Genomic DNA, 20,973 nt, shown 5'->3' with positions numbered 1-20,973 from the left:
ACAGAACCCACTTTGCCAGGGAATTGTTTAGATTAAAATAGTTATTACATGCAAAATCTTAGAATAGTGCCTGCCACAGAAGAGCTCAGGTAGTATTAGCTATTATGGTTACTTTTATTAGGTAGACCAATTGAACAGATTCTAATAAAGTTAGTGATAATATCTATTGAAATGAATTTGTGAGATCTTCATTTTATATTATAGTAAATATTGAAATTTGATATTGGACTTTTAAAATTTTCTGAATTCAGATTTTTAACAGCTTTATTAAGGTAATATTCACACACCATACAACTCACTCATTTAAAATATACAATGTAGTTGTAGTCACAGCTATTTGCATCCATCTCCACAGTCAATTTTAGAACATTTTATCACCTCAGAAAGGAACCCAGTGCCTTTTAGCTATTTCCCCAATCCCTGGTCCTCCCACCCCTACACAACTACAAACCTATTTTTCTCTCTCTAGACATTTCGTGTGTACAGAATCATTCAAATATGTGGGGTTTTTTTGTGTATATGACTAGCTTCTTTCACCTAACGTATGTTTTTAAGGTTCTTCCACATTGTAGCATGTATCAGTATTTCATTCCTTTTTATGGTGGAATTAATGTTCCATCATTTGGATATAATACATTTTCTTTATCCATTTGACAGCTGATGAGAAGGTAAGGTGTTTCTACCTTTTGGCTAGTATAATGTTGCTGTGCACATTGGCATATAAGTTTTGTGTAGACTTATGTTTTTATTGGTCTTGGTTATAGACATAGAGTTAGCCTTGCTGGGTCACATGGTAGCTCTACGTTTAACCTTTGAGGAACTGGTAGACTGTGTTCCCACCAGCAATGTGTGTGTGGGTTCTGTCTCCATATCTGTGGCAACACTTATTATCTGACTTCTGCTTCTAGCCATGCTAGTCCATGTTAAGGGCTATCTCATTTTGGTTATTTTGCATTTGTCTAATGACTATGACATACAGCTTTTCATGTGCTTATTGGCAACTTGTATATGTTTTTGAAGAAATGTCTATTCATCCCAGAGGTTTTGATAGGTTGTGTCACTATCATTGAGTTCGAAGAATTTTTTTTAATTTCCACCTTGATTTCATTTTTGACCCAATGATCATTCAGCAGCAGGTTAATTTTCATATATTTGCATGATTTTGAAGGTACCTTTTGATTTCCAGTTTTATTTCACTGTGGTCTGAGTGCTTGATAATAAGTTTAAGAAAATTTAAATTGTGAGGCTTATTTTGTGGCCTACCATTTGATCTATCTTGGAAAAAATTCCATGTGCTGTTGAATAGAATGTAAATTCTGCAGTTGTTGCATAGAATGTTCTGTATATATCTGTTAGGTCATCAAGACAAAGTCAATAAAGAAACAGTGGATTTAAACTATACCTTGGTACAAATAGACTTGTCTAGTCCTGTCAGTGGAATATTGAAGTCCCCCACTATTATATTGCTGTCTAGCTGATTTGTTAGGACTATTAGTAATTGGTTTATGAATTTGGGAGCTCCAGGGTTAGGTGGATATATGTTTAGAATTGTGTTTTCCTGTTGGATAAAGCCTTTTATTATTATATAATGTCCCTGTCTTTTTTAACTGCTGTGCTTTAAAGTTTGTTTTATCTGACATAAGAACACCCACTCCTGCTCGCTTTTGGTGTCCATTTGCATGAAATGGTTTCTTCCACTCTTTTACTTTGAGTTTATGTGAGTCCTTATGTGTTAGGTGAGTCTCTTGAAGGCTCACCAGATAGTTGACTGGTGAATTCATATCCATTCTGAAATTCTCTTTTAAGTGGAGCATCTAGGCCATTTACATTCAATGGTTAGTATTGAGATGAGAGGTACCATTACATTCATCGGGCTATTTGTTTTTTAAATTGTATTTCTGTATTATAGGTCCTGTGAGATTTATGCTTTAAAGGGGTTATGTTTTGATGTGTTTCTGGGATTTGCTTCAAGATACAGAGCGCTAAGAGGAAAGTTCATAGCCCTAAACACCTACATTAAAAGTCTGAAAGAGCACAGACAGACAATCTAAGGTCACACTTCAAGGAACTAGAGAAACAAGGACAAACCAAACCCAGCAGAAGAAAGGAAATAACCAAGATCAGAGTGCAACTAAATAAAACAATCAGAATAACACGAGGTAAATGAAACAAAAAATTGGTTCTTTCAAAAGATAAATTTATAGACCATTATCAAGAGTAACCAAGAAGAGAGGAAAGAAAATCCAAATAAGCTCAATAATAAATGAAATGGGAGATGTACAGAAATCAGTAGCTCTTCTACACGCCAACAGTGACCAAGCTGAGAATAAAAGCAAGAACTCAACCCCTTTAAAATAGCTGGGAAACAAAAATTCGGAATATACCTAACCAAGGAGGTGAAAGACCTTTAAAAGGAGAACTACAAAACACTGCAGGGATCCGTCCCACAGACCCTGACCAACAATGGATGAAAAATATACACTGACACAGATATTCTGTCTGTCAGTCTGGGTAAGGGTCTAGGCCCCCATAGACACTAAGGAAGGTGCTGTAAAGAGTAGCACCTGCGGCCCTGATCAGCCAGTGAAACTCACATTTATTCAGTACAGATTAAAGGTCTTCAGTAACCACCACTAGAGGGTAATTGACCTAGTTGCCAATTACCCCCCAACTCCCAGTAGAAAGCAATTATGCAACCGTGGTTGATCAAAGCTTGGTCTTAGGACCACATGAGTAAACTACTCTACATTCCTTTGTACCTACAACTCCATCTTAAAATTTTTCCCACCAGGCTGACTGTACTCCCACATCTCCCCCTTTTCTGGTTTTTTGGCTTGGGTTCTGTTGACTGAAGCATACAGATGTGTGCAGCAACAGGTCTATTAGGTAGCATGGTCATTGCTCTTTTCCAACTTTGCATCCTAGAATTAGCAAATAACAGACAATCGTGTATAATTAGCAACATTCTTTTCCAGTCAAAGAGTGACACCCAGGAACGGAGATATAACCAGGAAAGATGATCTTGCACACCCTTCCATATGGCTGTTTGTTGGGTGTATAGATCTATAGTGGGAAGGGATTCTGAACATTTAGTTTTAAGTTGCTTTACATCTGCTGTTAAATTGTCATGAAAGGTTCCCCAGAGGTGCTGTTTCACCTCATCCCAATTATGTATTGATTCCATGGAAGAGAAGTGACACAGATATGTTTATGCTCCCCATCGCTGTTTAATTGCTATTGGAATGCCAGTGCATCCTGTCACTCCCCCACATATTCCAACCCAGCCTCGAGGGCTTGCAGACATGTAAGAATCTTTTGATCTATACCCCAGTGTAAGAGAAGTTCATTAGACACATTTCTGGCTAAATTATCTATTAAAAAGCAGCTGTTTGTACTGATTCAGCAATAGATGGTATAGTCACACTAGTAGTTGCTAGGATGACTACGGCTAAGATTATAAAGGCTTTAAGTGCACCTATGAATCTCTTGGGTCTGACCTGGGTTACGGCATGTTCCAAGAAGGCAACGGCAGAGGAACCTTGCCAATCACGTGTCAAATTGACTGGCAAGAATGCCTCAGATTGTCTCCTTAATACCATGACACTAGCTGTAATTAGTGATACATGAGGGAAACCAAGCCTGTCCCTGCACCCGGGTCACAAACGCAGAGTTTTGAGGTGTAATGGAAATATCAGTTCCCATAAGGAAAACATATTGATGGGTAGTGCAAATTAGGCACTGAACAGTGTGATTATGAATAAAGGTTATAGTAAAGTTGCGACTGGAATTATGTCCTGTGCTAAGATGTCCCAGGTACCATGAAGTGTCTTAGGCTGGCATGGACTTTACTTGCAGCCTAGAGTGTCTCATCGCCCCTTCAGCCCAAATCATAGGGGAATATGATGAGGCTATGAAACTGGGATTGCTGACATGATGGATGAGGACATCAGTAAGTTTGCCCTGCAAACGGCCGCAGGGGCTCCAGTCTAAGATATTATAATTGCCTAACTGGAGGCTATGGGCTTGTTCCCCCTACAGACCTCCCAGCTAATGTGCAATCCATTACTTTCCCAGCTTTGTTCTTCAGCACAGGAAGGAATGTTTGGGAAAGCAGCATTGATTGCATTACCTGGTTTGAGGCGACCTGCAGCTAAGACTTTTAAGGCTTTTTTTTTTTTTTTTTTTTTTTTGCTATAATAGCTATAATATAGCCCTAATTGTGTTTGGGCAGGTACACAATAAGGATTAGAACCTTTATAGCTTACACAGTGGGATGATAATGTAGTATTATCTGGCACCTTAATGTGTGCCATGACTGAGGGACCCCACTGCGGGCAAATCTATCCCTTCTAGCCAAGGAGTCACATTATTAAAGGCTGGGCAGGGGGTGTCTGCCTAGGTGACAGGGTGAAAGAAAAGCAGATCTAAGACATGAGCCCAATGGAGTATAGCAGGTACAGGTTGCAGACAAAGCAAAAGCATAAAAAGGATCGATATCCTACATGAGTTGCAACGAACAACAGAAAGCATAGCAAGGAGCAAATTATCGGAGTGAATGGTGTCTGTGTCTGGAGCAGCATTCGTTCAGCCTCCTGAGTTGTCTTCTTCAGCATCTCCTAGGTCACATCCAGAGCTTATGTCGTCCGTGGAAGCCACATCGTCTGGGGCTGCGGATCCTGTAGGGTCAGTGCCTTCATTTCTGCTACTGGGTTGGGTCCTAGCCAGGCCATGGTATAGGTTGATGCGTCGTGCTGGAATCCAAAGAGGACCTGAGGGGGTGTGGACACAAGCATGCCCTCTTCCCCGTGTTAATTCATTTGAACCACACCATACATGATTGTTTACATTTTTCCATAAAACTGCAGGTTTTACGTTTTGAGAGGTTTTAAAAGTGCTTTTCTACAGCTGATTGAAATTCATCTAAATTTAGAAAATTAGGGGTAAATAAGGCTTGTGCCAGTAATGTTGCAGGGTCTTTACCCATACTCCCCCTTTTTTGAGCATTTTTTAATTATTATACTTTAAGTTGTAGGGTACATGTGCATAATGTACAGGTTTGTTACATATGTATACTTGTGCCATGTTGCCGTACTGCACCCATCAACTCGTCATTTACATCAGGTATAACTCCCAATGCCATCCCTCCTCCCTCCCCATAATAGGCCCCGGTGTGTGATGTTCCCCTTCCCGAGTCCAAGTGATCTCATTGTTCAGTTTCCACCTATGAGTGAGAACATGCGATGTTTGGTTTTCTGTTCTTGCGATAGTTTGCTGAGAATGATGGCTTCCAGCTGCATCCATGTCCCTACAAAGGACACAAACTCATCCTTTTTTATGGCTGCATAGTATTCCATGGTGTATATGTGCCACATTTTCTTAATCCAGTCTGTCACTGATGGACATTTGGGTTGATTCCAAGTCTTTGCTATTGTGAATAGCATTTCTTTAACGGTGGAGTGGACACATTTTACTATGACTTGACCTTGGGGGTTATATGGGATGCCAGTGGAATGTTAGATGTTTCATGTATGACAGAACTGTTGAAATTGTGAGCTGGCATAAGCTGGACCATTATCAGTTTTAATTTTTGTGGGCCATCCCATAAATGCAAAAGTTAAGATGTTTAATGACATATCGAGTGGACTCTCCAGGAAGGGTGTGTGCACTAATTAGATGAATGTTGATATCAATGGATATACGTGTCTTAGTTTTCTAAATTCAGGAATGTGTGTAACATCTATTTACCATGACTGTTAAGGTTCTAATCCTCTAGGGTTAACACCTGTTGAAGGTGGGGGACGTGCCTGTGAGCTGGCAATCTGGGCATTGCAGGATAATTTGTTTAGCTAGTCTCTGGGTAAGTTGAAATTGTTTAGGTAAGTTTCTCCAGTTTTTGGTGGAAGAATTGATGATTCAGTGGCTTGGTCAAGCAGTGATGTCATAACCTGCAGGTCTGCTTGATTATTGCCATAAGCCAATCGGCCAGGCAGTGAACTGTGGACTCAAATGTGTGTAATAAAAATAGGATGTGTATGTTGATCTAGCAATTGCTGAAGTCAGAGAAAAAGAGCACACAGGGTAGGCTCTGGAGTGGACTTAATTAGGGCTGTCTCAGATTCTGCAACAAACAGAGTAAGCAGAGTCACTCACAATATTGATGGGCTGACTGGAACGTTTCCAATGCCAATATCAGGGCCCCAATCTCAGCTCTCTGAGTGCTAGTAAACCCAGATCAGGTGATCAGACTGCCACTTTTCCATGTTTACCCGAACCATCTGTAAACGGTGTTAAAGCATTAGGTATGGGGGAGTGAACTATTTTTGTAGGCAAGATTACAGGAGTACAAGATAAGAAAGGAAGGACATGTTCTATTTGTCCCATGTAATCGGAGAGTGCTATTTGCAAATCGACAGATACTAGCAATACTGCTTCAAATTGCTTTTTACTTAAAGGACTCCTAATAATATTAGGATATAACCTAGCAACAGACTGCATCGTTTGTGACCTGAATGGATGACTTTCCTAAGTAACTGGATGTAGGGAGAGAGTGTTTTAGTCCCAGTAAGTGCACAAAAAAACCATTCTGGTAAGTGTATTCCTGAGGTCATCTGTCCTATTAACACTGTAGGGCAGTGTTTGGGGGGAAAAATAAACAGTTGAATTGAGTAGCCTGGATCTATGCTATCTTGTTGCCTTAGAGAGACAGACTGTTCTATTTTCTCAATTTCTCTTTTTGCTGCAGGGGTTAAATGTCTGGGAGAATCTAGGGCTGTATTGCCCTTTATGATAGAAAACAGATTTTGCAGCTTATTAGTAGAATTTGTAATTTCTCTCCCTTTAAAGGTTACAGCTTTACTTAAAATTGGATTTTGAGAGAGCCACATCAAGGGTAGGAGAGAGATAACAGCTATGGCCATTATCAGAAATAGGTCTTTCAGATTTTTAAATTTTACTTAAATCTCAGCAAAGAATTATAATCTGGGATGTTGCTTGTATACAAGGAACACAGGAAATTTTGCCATGGGCCACCTGCGGAGATGGAGAGCTGAGCGGGCAGGTCCCGAGGCAGCAGACGTGTTGTGCTTGCTTAAGCCTTAAGCGCTGCCGCTTTTTGTCTGCACTGTTTTGCTTTTCACCTGTGCCGCTCCCTCCCCACTCCTCCAGTTGCAGGCCAGGCGGACCTTCCTGTGTGTGCCTCCTGCCGCTCCCCAGAAGGCTACCTCCAGTGTGCTAGGCCTGGCTTCCCATCACCACAGCCACTGCACAGGTTGAGTTCCCGGGGACCACTCACCGGCTCCAGGTTTGTGAGTTTTCCCGCCACCAAGCATTCCTTTTTGCCTACTGCTCACCTGGTGGCATGGCTCCTGCCTCTAATGTTGTTTTGTTTTTTCATCTTTTTACAAGCGTTAAAAGACTGGGTCTATATGCCCAATTGCCTTGTTGATCTTGCATTACTGGGCAGGCTAAGAGCTCCCCTTTTAATGCTGCTTGCTTAAGACAGGGTCTTATAGCTGGAGTGTATCTTTTGGAGGAGGGGGCTCAGGCAAAAACTCTGTTTCCTCTTCGTTATTTTGACCTGGTGAGAGCGGGGCTGAGGGAAAGGATGTGGTAAAGTTGGTGACAGTTCTTCCTCCTTCCCCTTCTTAGGCTCTTCTGTGTATAATGGAGCCAGGGCCACACTAAATAAGGCCCATAGTGTTAGGGCTGTTATTGGGACCCGTTGCCCTTGTGCATAATGTTGTTTAAGATTTCTCCCCACTTGTTCCCAGAGCTTTATGTTTAGCATACCCTCTTTTGGGGCCCATGGATTATGGGTAACAACAGTTTGCATTAGGTCCCTTATTTGAGCCTGCAAAACTGAGGCTCCACGAGCCTTAAGCAGCTGTTTCAATACTTTTATATACTGTTTCTGTTGTCCCATGATGAAACTTTAGCCTAAACAATCCCCCCAAAACTTGGAAATCCCAAGTGGGCATCAATGACTCACTGACCACGCTGTCCTTTTCACCTACATCACCTACATTTTCGAAGGATCCACCCTGCTCCATTTGCAGTGTACCTCACATGGGGCACCAGCTGCAGGGTCCATCCTGCAGACCCTGACCCAGTGACAGATGAACAGCATACACAGCTATCCTGTCAGTCCGGCTAAGGATCTGGGCTCCTCACAGACACTGAGGAAGGTGCTGTAAAGAGTAGCACCTGCGGCCCTGATCAGCCAGGGAAAGCTTGCATTTATTCAGTACAGATTAAATGACAAAGATCTTGAGTAAACACGACTAGAGGGTAATTGACCTGGTTTCTGACCCCCTGAGTGGAGAGCAATTATGCACCCATGGTTGATAAAAGCTTGGTCTTAGGACTACATGAGTAAACAAGCTATTTAGATAAACTACTCTACATTCCTTTGTACCCACTTTATTTACTCAAGGTAAGGATTAGACTGTCCTGAGACTTTTGCAAAACCTTCCTGCCTTCCAAGATTTGTGTCTACATCCTATAACTCCATCTTAAAATTTTTCCCACCAGCCTCACTGAACTTCTACAAAACACTGCTGAAGGGAAAGACAGATGACACAAATGAAAACATATCCCATGCTCATGGATAGGCAGAATCAATATTCACAGAATTAGAAGAAAAGTTATCAAATTCACATGGGACCAAAAAGAGCACACAGAGCCAAAGTGATACTAAGCAAAAAGAAGATATCTGGAGGCATCACATTACCTGATTTGAAACTATACAATAAGGCTATAGTCACCAAAACAGCATGGTACTGGTATAAAAATAGGCATATACACCAATGGAACAGAATAGAGAACCCAGAAATAAGCCCAAATACTTATAGCCAACTGATCTTCAACAAAGCAAATAAAGTGGGAAAAGGATACACTTTTCAACAAATGGTGCTGGAATAATTGGCTAGCCACAGGCAAGAGAGTGAAACCGGATCCTTGTCTCTCACCTTATACAAAAATCAACTCAAGATGGATTAAGGACTAAAATCTAAGACCTGAAAGTACAAAAATTCTAGAATACTGGAAAAACCCTAAGTCGTTGGCTTAGGCAAGGATTTCATGACCAAGAATCCAAAAACAAGTGCAATAAAACAAAGATAAGTAACTGGGATTTAATTAAACTAAAGAGCTTTTGCACAGCAAAACAATCAGCAGAGTAAACAGACAACCCACAGAATGGGAGAAAATCTTCATAATCTATACACCTGACAAATGACAAACATCCAGAATCTACAGCAAACTCAAATCAGTAAGAAAAAAAATCCCATCAAAAAGTGGGCTAAGGACATGAATAGACACTTCTCAAAAGAAGATATACATATGGCCACAAAAATGAAAAATGTTCAGCATCACTAATGATCAGCAAAATGCAAATTGAAACCACAATTCTATACTACCTTATTCCTGCAAGAATGGCCAAAATCAAAAAATAGTAGATGTTGGCATGGATGCAGTGAATAGGGAACAGTTCTACACTGCTGGTGGGAATGTAAACTAGTACAACCACTATGGAGAGATTCCTTAAAGAACTAAAACTAGAACAATCATTTGATCCAGCAATCCCACTACTGGGTATCTACCCAGAGAAAAAGAAGTCATTATTCGAAAAAGATACTTGCACACGTGTGTAGCACGATTTGCAATTGCAAAAACGTGGAACCAACCCAAATGCCCATCAATCAACAACTGGATAAAGAAGTGATATATATACCATCAAAATACCAGCATCATTCTTCACAGAATTAGAAAAAAGAATTATAAAATTCACATGGGACCAAAAAGAGCACATAGAGCCAAAGTGATACTAAGCAAAAAGAAATATCTGGAGGCATCACATTACCTGATTTCAAACTATACAATAAGGCTATAATCACCAAAACAGCATGGTACTGGTATAAAAATAGGCACATACACCAATGGAACAGACTAGATAACCCAGAAGTAAGCCCAAATACTTACAGTCAACTGATCTTTGACAAAGCAAATAAAAACAATCTATGTATTGTCAAGCCTCTGAGCCTAAGCCAAGCCATTGCATCCCCTGGGACTTGCCCAGATGGCCTGAAATAACTGAAGAATCACAAAAGAAGTGAAAATGCCCTGCCCCTGCCTTAACTGATGACATTCTACCACAAAAGAAGTGAAAATGGCTGGTCTTTGCCTTAAGTGATGACATTACCTTGTGAAATTCCTTTTCCTGGCTCATCCTGGCTCAAAAAGCTCCACCACTGACCACCTTGTGACCCCTACTCCTGCCCGCCAGAGAACAACCCCCTTTGACTGTAATTTTCCTTTACCTACCCAAATCCTATAAAACAGCCCCACCCTTGTCTCTCTTCGCTGACTCTCTTTTCAGACCCAGCCCGCCCGCACCCAGGTGATTAAAAAGCTTTATTGCTCACACAAAGCCTGTTTGGTGGTCTCTCCACACGGACGCACATGATATGTATATATATGAATGATGGAGTACTACTCAGCCATAAAAAGGAATGAATCAATGGCATTCACAGTGACCTAGATGAGATCAGAAACTATTATTCTAAGTGAAGTAACTCAGGAATGGAAACACAAACATTGTATGTTCTCATAAGTGACAGCTAAGTTATGAGGATGCAAAGGTGTAAGAATGACACACTGGACTTTGGGTACTCAGAAGGAAGGAGGTGAGGGATAAAAGACTACAAATAGGGTGCAGTGTATATTATTAATAGGGTGATGTGTACACCACAATCTCACAAATCACCATTAAAGAACTTACTAATATAACCAAACACTACCTGTTCCCCAGTAACCTAGGGAAATTTAAAAAAAAAAAAAAAAATTGTCTATTCAAATTCTCCACCCATGTTTAAATTGGGTTATTTGCCTTTTTATTGAGTTGCAAGTGTTCTTTACATGTTCTAGATACAGTCCCTTTTAGTTACATGCAATAACTTGTAAATGATGTCTCCTATCCTGTAGGTTTTTAAAAATTCCTTGATATGTCTTTTGAAGAACAAAAGTTTTTTTAAATGTTTACGACATACAATTTTTCTTTTGTAAATTTACAGGATTTAATTTTAAAGTCCACTGTGGCTCTTGTGAAATCACTTAATTAATGCACATGAATGTTTAAAAGTTACTTTATAGTCTACATAGACAATCTCATCAGGCTCCATATTTCTCTAAGAAATAATTATCTGATATATAGTAGTGTTAAGAAATCCTTAAGTATGGACAATTGCTAGAATTGGACAGCTGCATTTTACAGCATAACTGTCTTTCAAGCACATTTTACATGTCAATTTTATATTTGCTTATATGTTATTTAGGCAACACTACTCCATATACAATATTAGCAAATTGCTTATTTTGTTTTCCATGTGGAACACACAGTTGTTCTTTGGATATATATTTTCCACTCTTTAGAAAAACTTCATCCTATGTTTGTTAAATATTAAAAGCAAATAAATACTTGCACTTTAAATTCCATTTTAAAGGTATTTGTACCTGAATTTCATTTTCCTGTAACATAGCCATGGCCGCCTGTTCTTATTATCAAATGATCTTCATCTCCAATGATATTACTGAACTTTGCCTGAAAACCACTACTCAATCATATTGCAATAAACAGTTACCAGAGCTGAAATGAAAAGCTAAAAACAAAAGATAGTAAGAATAAGAAATGTAGATATATACAGAAAACATGCAGGTAAGGACCACGGCTTTGGGGACTTTAAAAGGAAAGAAAAGAAAAGCTGAGAGATAATGGAGAATCAGTCCTCAGATTTAGGGAGATCTTGGAAGCAGTAACAGCATCAGTAAAAGAAGAAGGTGCTGATGAGAGAGGGCTCAAGCCAGACAGAAGAGAGCAAGCCACATGTGGGGAAAAGGTGGAGGGAGGAGAATCAGACTGGTATCATTTTCTGGTCATTACTGGGGAAAAAAAAAGTTTCACAGAAAATAATACATCTACACTCACTGCATTTATTTCAGCATCATGGTGCAATTCTATCTTGCTTAAAGACAGAAAATATATGCAACACACCTAAGAATGGATCCTGAGAGAAGATGCAATTTATGATCTGGGGAAGAAATAAAAATAAACTGGAAAAAAAGATTCTGTGGTGCAGTGAAAGGAGAACTGGGTTTGTTTTCAAAATTGGGTCTATTTACTCAATTGCATGTTAGCCATATGACTTCAGTAATTACCTCATTCTCTGAACCTTAGTTTCCTCAGCAATAAAAACATGAAGAAAATACCTTTCTCCCAAGACTCATTAGAGATTGAACTAGATGATAATGCCACAATCACCAGCAGTGTAGGTGGTAGTTTATTAAACATTTGTTTACTGTGAATCACTAACCCAGTGTACAAGGACCTCAATCCTCCATCATCAAATGCAGCAGATACAGTTCGCATAAAAACCTTAAAGGTTTCTAGGATTAGAGTTAGAATTCTTATTCAAATTATACCTACAATTACTCTAAGATAGCAACCCTAAAAATAGGACAACAGACTGAAACTAAGAAAAAGTGTTTCTTGGGTGTATAAAGTGTACCTTACAGGAAAGATAATTTAGACACCACACTGTGTCAATACTTGATATTGACTGTAAGTATTCATTGGCACTATTTGCTTATATGAATATGCATTTGTAGAGTGACTGTCTACACAAACTAGAATAATTGACAAATCCCAACGAAACATTAGATAGCTCTCTGTATACCCAAAATACATTTAAAGGTGCTACTCTATGCTCTAAATATTTTCTACTTTTATATTAATGTCTGATATTTACCCTTCTAATAAGAGTATGATTTGTATTCTGAACTGAAGAGCCAGAATTCATAATCATTGATGTAAAATATTAATTATACCAAACTTTCAACTATTTTTCACATGGTGCTTTTTCCACCAGGGTCTTGTGCACACTTTTGTTCATGAATTGTCTAATTTAAATGGCTATTTAGAAAAGTAAAGGTTGCAAGAAACAAGTAGACTTAGGAGTTGTCTTACATTGAGGAGACTAAGACAAAATGGCTAAATGGAACATGGTCTGCTGGATTCGGTACTGAAATTCAAAAAGGTACATTGGTAAAAATGTTGGTGAAATCCAGATAAAACCTATAGAATTAGTCATGAGTATTTTACTATATGCTAATTTCTTTTCTCTCCATCTCTGTCTCACGAGTACAGTGGCTAGGTCTCAGCTAATACAGTCTCTGCCTCCTGGGCTCAAGTGATACTCTGACCTCAGCCTCCTGAGTAGCTGGGACTACACGCACATGCCACCAAGCTTTGTCTAATTCTAATTTCATAGTATGCATAAAATCACTATGATAAGATGTTCGCACTAAGAGAAGCTGGGTGGGGGTTATTTTCTTAAATGAACATATTTACATAATAAGATAACTGAGTTTTAAATATAGTGTTAAACAATACTTAGGATTCAGAGTCACTTAATATAATTTGATTGTTATCAGGGAAAAAAAGCCTTTTCAAATACATTACTCTAGAGTATGGCCATTTATTTTCCACATTAGTTGCTAGCATTGATTTGTCAGGCATTCTTTGCTCTTGATGAAACTCAGTATCTTAGAGGTTCTCATACATCTAATTTAAGAATTGTTCACTCATGATTTGGCTCTGTTATTGGTGTATAGGAATGCTTGTGATTTTTGTATGTTGATTTTGTATCCTGAGACTTTGCTCCAATTCACAATTGCTACAAAGAGAATACCTAGGAACACAACTTACAAAGGATGTAAAGGACCTCTTCAATGAGAACTACAAACCACTGCTAAAGGAAATAACAGAGGACACAAACAAATGGAAAATCAGTCCATGCTCATGGATAGTAAGAATCAATATCGTAAAAATGGCCGTACTGCCCAAAGTAATTTATAGATTCAAGGCTATCCCCATCAAGCTACCACTGACTTTCTTCACAGAATTGGAAAAAACTACTTTAAATTTCATATGGAACCAAAAAAGAGCCTGCATAGCCAAGACAATCCTAAGCAAAAATAACAGCTGGAGGCATCACGCTACCTGACTTCAAACTATACTACAGGGCTACAGTAACCAAAACAGCACAGTACTGGTACCAAAACAGATATATAGACCAAAGGAACAGAACAGAGGCCTCAGAAATAACACCACACATCTGCAACCCTCTGATCTTTGACAAACCTGACAAAAACAAATGATGGGAAAAGGATTCCCTATTTAATAAATGGTGTTGGGAAAAGTGGCCAGCCATATGCAGAAAGCTGAAATTGGATCCCTTCTTTATACCTTATGCAAAAATTAACTCAAGATGGATTAAAGACTTAAATGTAAGACCCAAAACCATAAAAACCCTAGAAGAAAACCTAAGCAATACCATTCAGGACCTAAGCATGGGCAAAGACTTCATGACTGAAACACCAAAAGCAATGGCAACAAAAGCTAAAATTGACAAATGAGTTCTAATTAAACTAAAGAGCTTCTGCACAGCAAAAGAAACTATCATCAGAGTAAACAGGCAACCTAAAGAAAGGCAGAAAACTTTTACAATTTATCCATCTGACAAAGGGCTAATATCCAGAATCTACAAAGAACGTAAGCAAATTTACAAGAAATAAACAACCTCATCAGAAAGTGGGTGAAGGATATGTACAGACACTTCTCAAAAGACATATATGCAGCCAACAAACATATGAAAAAAACTCATCATCACTGGTCATTAGAGAAATGCAAATCAAAACCAAAATGAGACACTGTCTCATGCCAGTTAGAATGGTGATCATTAAAATGTCAGGAAACAGCAGATGCTGGAGAGAATGTGGAGAAATAGGAACACTTTCACACTGTTGGTGGGGGTGTAAATTAATTCAACCATTGTGGAAGACAGTGTGGTGATTCCTCAAGGATCTAGAACTAGAAATATCATTTGTCCCAGCAATCCCATTATTGGGTATATACTCAAAAGATTATAAATCATTCTATAAAGACACATGCACATGTATGTTTACTGCAGTACTGTTCACAATAGCAAAGACTTAGAACCAACCCAAATGCCCATCAATGATAGATTAAAGAAAATGTGGCACATATACACCATGGAATACTATGCAGCCATAAAAAGGATGAGTTCATGTCCTTTGCAGGGACATGAATGAAGCTGGAAACCATAATTCCCAGCAAATTAACACAAGAACAGAAAACCAAACACTGCACGTTCTCACAAGTGGGAGTTGAACAATAAGAACTCGTGGACACAGCGGGTGCATTACACACTGGGGCCTGTTGAGTGGTGGGGGTCTGGAGGAGGAATAGCATTAGGAGAAATACCTAATGTAGATGACAGGTTTATGGGTGCAGCAAACCACCATGGCACATGTATACCTATGGAACAAACTGCACATTTTGCACGTGTACCCCAGAACTTAAAGCATGATAAAAAAATGTTCACACAGACATTAGGCATTTTATTTATATTTAATACTTAATATTTTGAATGATAGTTTAAAAAATAAAAATATTTTATGAATTGCTATTTAATTCATCAGATCAGTGTCTTCTTCCCTTTTCTTATATTGCCAGAAAGAAAATGAATTCATTAATAAAATATTAACATAAACCTAAGTTTTTATGAACCTTTAACTTATTTTTCTAACATATTTGGGAAAATATGTCTTGGTGAAAATAACATAAACAAACCATCCTGCCAATGAAATCCAAAATGAAACAAAAACCCTATTGTATTTTTACAACCAGTCATAGCAATACCGTCATGTCGATGTTCCTACCATTAGTCTCAGGTAGTGACTAACATATTTGCTGTCTCTATTGATTGGCATTTTGAAGATGTTTCATATATGTGAGTCATATGATATGTGGTCTTTTATACCTGGCTTCCTTTACATATGACAATTTTTATGCTTCCTCCATGTTGATACATATTGCAGTAATTTGTTCCTTTTTATTTCTGAATGATATTCCACTGTATGAATGCACCATATTCTGTTTCTCTTTTTTCAGTTGATGGACATTTGAATTTTCATTATTTTGGCTACCATAACTAGTGTTGGTATGAATCTTTGTGTACAAGTGCACGTGTGGATATAATAGACTTTTTCTTGGATACCACCTAGTGACTACTTTTTCTTAATTTGTAAAGACGCTAAAAGAGATTACATGGCTTCTATAGTTCTTTAATATTTTTCAACTCTTAGCTTCTATTCCCTAATAAAAAATGTGCCCATCAACTTCAAAACAGTTTACATTGCAAGTCAAGATAAAATTGTTCTTAAGAATTCAACTCACATATCAATTTTTTTAAATCTTAGGTTTCCCAATTGATTTTTAATGAGAAGAAATTTTATCAGTAAACAAGACACTTCTGAGAAACAAACATTTTCAGAAAGATCACAGTCATTTCAGGCTTAAAGTTTTTAGAAAGTATAATTATCTGAAAGTAGTTACAAATAGAGGTTTATTTGTGTGCAAGGAAAATTGCCACTTTCTATTTGTAAATTATGACAAATTTGCATTCTTTTAGAATAAACAATTAGAGAGAGGATGTGTATTTGTCTACTGAGTTGAGGGTTGCAAGTTGAAAATTTAATGAAATTATTTCCCTTCATTGCTTACAGGGTAAATACCTTATTTTAATGTATATTACATATATTTGCAAAGAAGTGGCACTTTGTAAAACCTTAGTCATATGTTCTTTTTGCTTTAAAAGTCATGTCTGCCAGGCAGTGATGATAGTACTGCTAATAATTTGTAAAAAAAAAAAAAAAAAAAAAAAAAATCATCATCCTGATGTGTAAAAACTACAAGAAGAAGAATTTCCCAGTAAGTATGTAGCAAAGAACAATGATTTTTCTCATTATTTACTGCCTTACCCTTCTATTTCTCTAGTTAGGTGCCATTATGAAAAACAATCATATCTGAATTCTTCACATGTTCAGGAAGGTATAATCATCAGGAAGTTGACACCCAGTGGTCCTGCTCTGTAAAGTTTTTATGCTGTTTGTAGACTTCCTGTTCTTCAACCTTTTTTTCCCCCCCAACAAAAAGAAGAAAGGGGACTTATTTTTAGTAAATACTCTCCATGTCTCAGGATTATCAAAACAATGCCACCAGTTAGGAAGTTGTCCAAGTCAGTCTGGGCTGCTATTACAAAATACCATAGACTGGGTGGCTTATAAAAAACACACCTGTCACACAGTTTTGGAAGCTGGAAGTCCAAGGTCCAGGTGGCGGCAGATGTGGTGTCTGGTGAGGGCCCACTCCCATGTTCATAGATGGCCATCTTCTCCCTGTGTCATCACAGGCAAGGGGCAAGGGATCTTTTGGGGGTCTCTTTTGTAAGGACACTTATCTATTAGAGCCCTACTACTGTGATCTAATTCCCTCCCAAAGCACCCGCCTCCTAATACCATCACCTTAGGGATAAGGTTTCAACATATAAATGGAGAGAGAGAGAAACATTTAGTCGACAGCAACATACACATTTTTTAAAATCTCAGTTCAGAACATTTACATTAAAAGCTCAAGAATATACATACGTAAGAAGGGAAAAAAATATTTGAGTACATTTCTGCCTAACTCCACAGGCCATGGTTAGATTATATTCATAGAGTGGTTTGTAGTGAATACTTGAAATTTCATATTATATCACAATATATTACTCATTGATGTATCAAATATTTAGTTATAATTCAGAAAATAATTTTAGAATAGATTTAAGCTATAGTTAATTACTTATATTATCTGATATTTAAGTCAGACAAGTTCACAAAAATCATTAGCCTAGACAACATAAAATATTGTTACTTTTTTAACGTCTAATTTTATTAAATATCTCCTTTATGTTAGGTTTTGGTAAATATACATAGAAATGAATTTCTGCTGCTGATGTGTTTTAAAGAAAACAAGAAATACTTTTTTTTCTGACATATGGGCTGCTTTTGATTCAAGTAAGAGGAAAATAAGTGAAGATTTCTTAAAAGCCATGGGTATTTTAAAGTTATATGACGATATCTTTCTTTCCACAACTTGTATCTCTCTCTTTAGTGGAAGAGAAATTACAGTGTAATTTAGTGGTGTAAGGCATATCTCAAAAGCTAGACACACCTGGGAAAAAGATATTTTGCCCAGCATTATTGTTTGTGACCTCTGGCAAGCTGCTTAATAAAATCCTCAATTTCTCTCTCTGTTAAAAATGGAGATAATAATTCTGATCTGATGGAGTTTTAAAGAGAATTAACTATCATGGAATGATTTCCAATCTCTGTGTGTTTACTGTACTTAGCAGACTACTTATTTTTGTTTCCATTTCTCTTTTAGCTTTGACATTTTTTTCACCAGGGAAGCAAAAATGCTCATTCTGGTTTTGGTTTCGTTTTGTTTTACTTTAGTTTTTTTCTTTTTTTGATAAACAGCAGCATTTTTCTAGGCACATTTTCCTTAATTTTCAAGTAAGTTATTTTATCCCTCAAACACATATAACTCTAATCTTCTCATTAAACTGAAGAATGGATTTAATTTTGTTATAGAATAGTTGCTAGTATCTCCATTGTTGCAGAAAGGCAAAAGCCTAGATTGGTGGACAAACGTCTTAGCAATCCCTCTTGTCGGAATGACTCAAGTTTAACTCATTATCATCATCTTCATCACCATCCTCATCCTTTCAATGTATAATGAGTTACTATTGAGTAGCGGTCTCACAACATCATTCATTTGATCTGCCAAAAATTCTGGAGTGAAGCAAGGCATCTATTACTGTTCTTATTTCACAGATAAATAAATTCATGCAGAGAGCACTTAAAGTCACTTATAAGTGTAGATGTGGAAAGTTACTACACTCGAATTTTTGTATTTCAAGTTTAGTACTTGGTTTCAATCAAAAATGACATTTAGGAACAAGAAATAGTGTACAGATTTAACAAATGAAATGTGAACCCAAAATATCAAATAATCATTTCCAAACACTGCATATCACACCATAACAAACAGTGATTACCAAGCCAAGAAAACTAAGGTGAACTCTGTGATTTTCTCAATTAACTTATTTGAGTTTCCAGACTGCAATTCAGGTAGGGGAAACTGAAGCTGAGTCTGGCAGTCTCTGAGTTGAGGAGATGTTGCTGAGTTTCAAGGAAGTGAATAGAATTTGCAGGAAGAATACCTAAGAGGAGAGGCACAGGGCAATAACTCCAGATCTTGTGGGAAGATCCACCCTGAGTAGGCAGCAGAGGTAATCAGCACATGAACTTTAGGAAACCGCACCAACCAGGGGAAAGCACTACCCAAAAGCATTAAAAGTAACATTGCCAATCAGAGTACTCACTACTCTTAGATGTTCACATTTCCCTATTTGATCTAAAGAATAAACACAGTCAAAATCCCAACCACCAAATTAAAAAAAAAAAAAAAAATCTTAAAATAGCTAAAACACCTGTGGAAAATAAAGACAAATTTGAAGGACAAAAATTACCTACAATAAAAGATTATAAACCAAAGTAATAAAAAGTGTAATATGAGCATAAATAGAGACAAACTGATGAAAGGAATAGAATAGGGAGTAGAGAAAAAGAGACCTGAGTTTTGACAAAGGTATGAAAGCAAATTAGAAAAGAAAGGATAGTGTTTTCAGTAAAGGATGCAGGAGTAATTGGCTATCCATATGTAAAACCTTAAAATATTCAACTTTTAGAATAACATAGAGACAATCTTTGTGAACTTACATTAGACAAATATTTGATATATTACACCCCACAATTTATTTTCAGTCATTTGGCCTTCATGAAAATTAAATGTTTAATAATCATAAGACATTGTTGTAAATACTAAATCTCAAACCACAGACTGGAAAAATATTTTCAAATTACATATCTGATAAAGTTTCTCTCTAGAGTATACGAAGAACTCTCAAAGCACAATAAAGAAACACCCAATTTTATAAAGGGCCAAAAATATGAACAGATCTGTTATCAAAGAACACATATGGATGGCAAAAACATGTTGATAGTGTTCAGGTTTGGGAACACATGAAAATGGAGAGATGGGTTGCTTTGCATTGGAGAGTATAACTGAAAAGAGCCCTTAGCTTTTCCCTTAAGATCATGAACAAGATAAGGATGCCCAGTCTCACCACTTCTGCTCAACACAATACCAGAAATCACAGCTAGAGAAATCAGGCAAGAAAAAGCAAAAGATAAGTACATAGGAAGGGAAGATGTGAAATTATGTTTACTGATTACATGACTTCATATATAAAATTCCTAAAAACTCCACCAAAAATGGTTAGAATAAATAAAAACAATTGAGTTTAGCCACAGGTTACAAAATCAACATATAAAATCAATAGTGTTTCTATACATGATGGACTATCCAAAAAGGAAATTAAGAAAACCGTCCCACTTACAAAAGCATCAAAAAGAAAATAGGAATATATCTTACCAAGGATATAAAAGACCTGTACAGTGAACACAATAAAACATTAGTTTAAAAAAATGAAGGCATAAGTAAATGGAAAGATATCCTATCTACATGGATTGGAAGAATTAACATTGCTACAATGTCTCTGCTACCCAAATCAATCTACAGATTCAATATAATTTATATGAAAATTACAATGTCCTGTTTCACAGAAATAGAAAAAAAAAAATCCTAAAATTCATCTGGAACCAGAAAAGACCCCAAGTCATCAAAGCAACCTTGAGCTAAAATAACAAAACTGAAGACATCACACTCCCTAATCTCAAAATATATTCTAAAGTTATTATAAAGAAAACAGCATGATACTGTCATAAAAACGTAAAAGAAAATTAGCACAATTTAGCACAAAAATAAAAGAAAATCAATTGAAGAAATTGAATCAATTATAAAAAATTTACCCATAAAGAAAATGTCAATCCCTGGTGGTTCCACTGGTGAATTCTATTAAACATTCAAGGAAGACATAACTTTTTTGT

This window comes from Theropithecus gelada, chromosome 8 (assembly GCF_003255815.1).
Source record: "Theropithecus gelada isolate Dixy chromosome 8, Tgel_1.0, whole genome shotgun sequence".
In the NCBI taxonomy this organism is placed as follows: Eukaryota; Metazoa; Chordata; class Mammalia; order Primates; family Cercopithecidae; genus Theropithecus; species Theropithecus gelada.
This window is presented reverse-complemented; position numbering follows the sequence as displayed.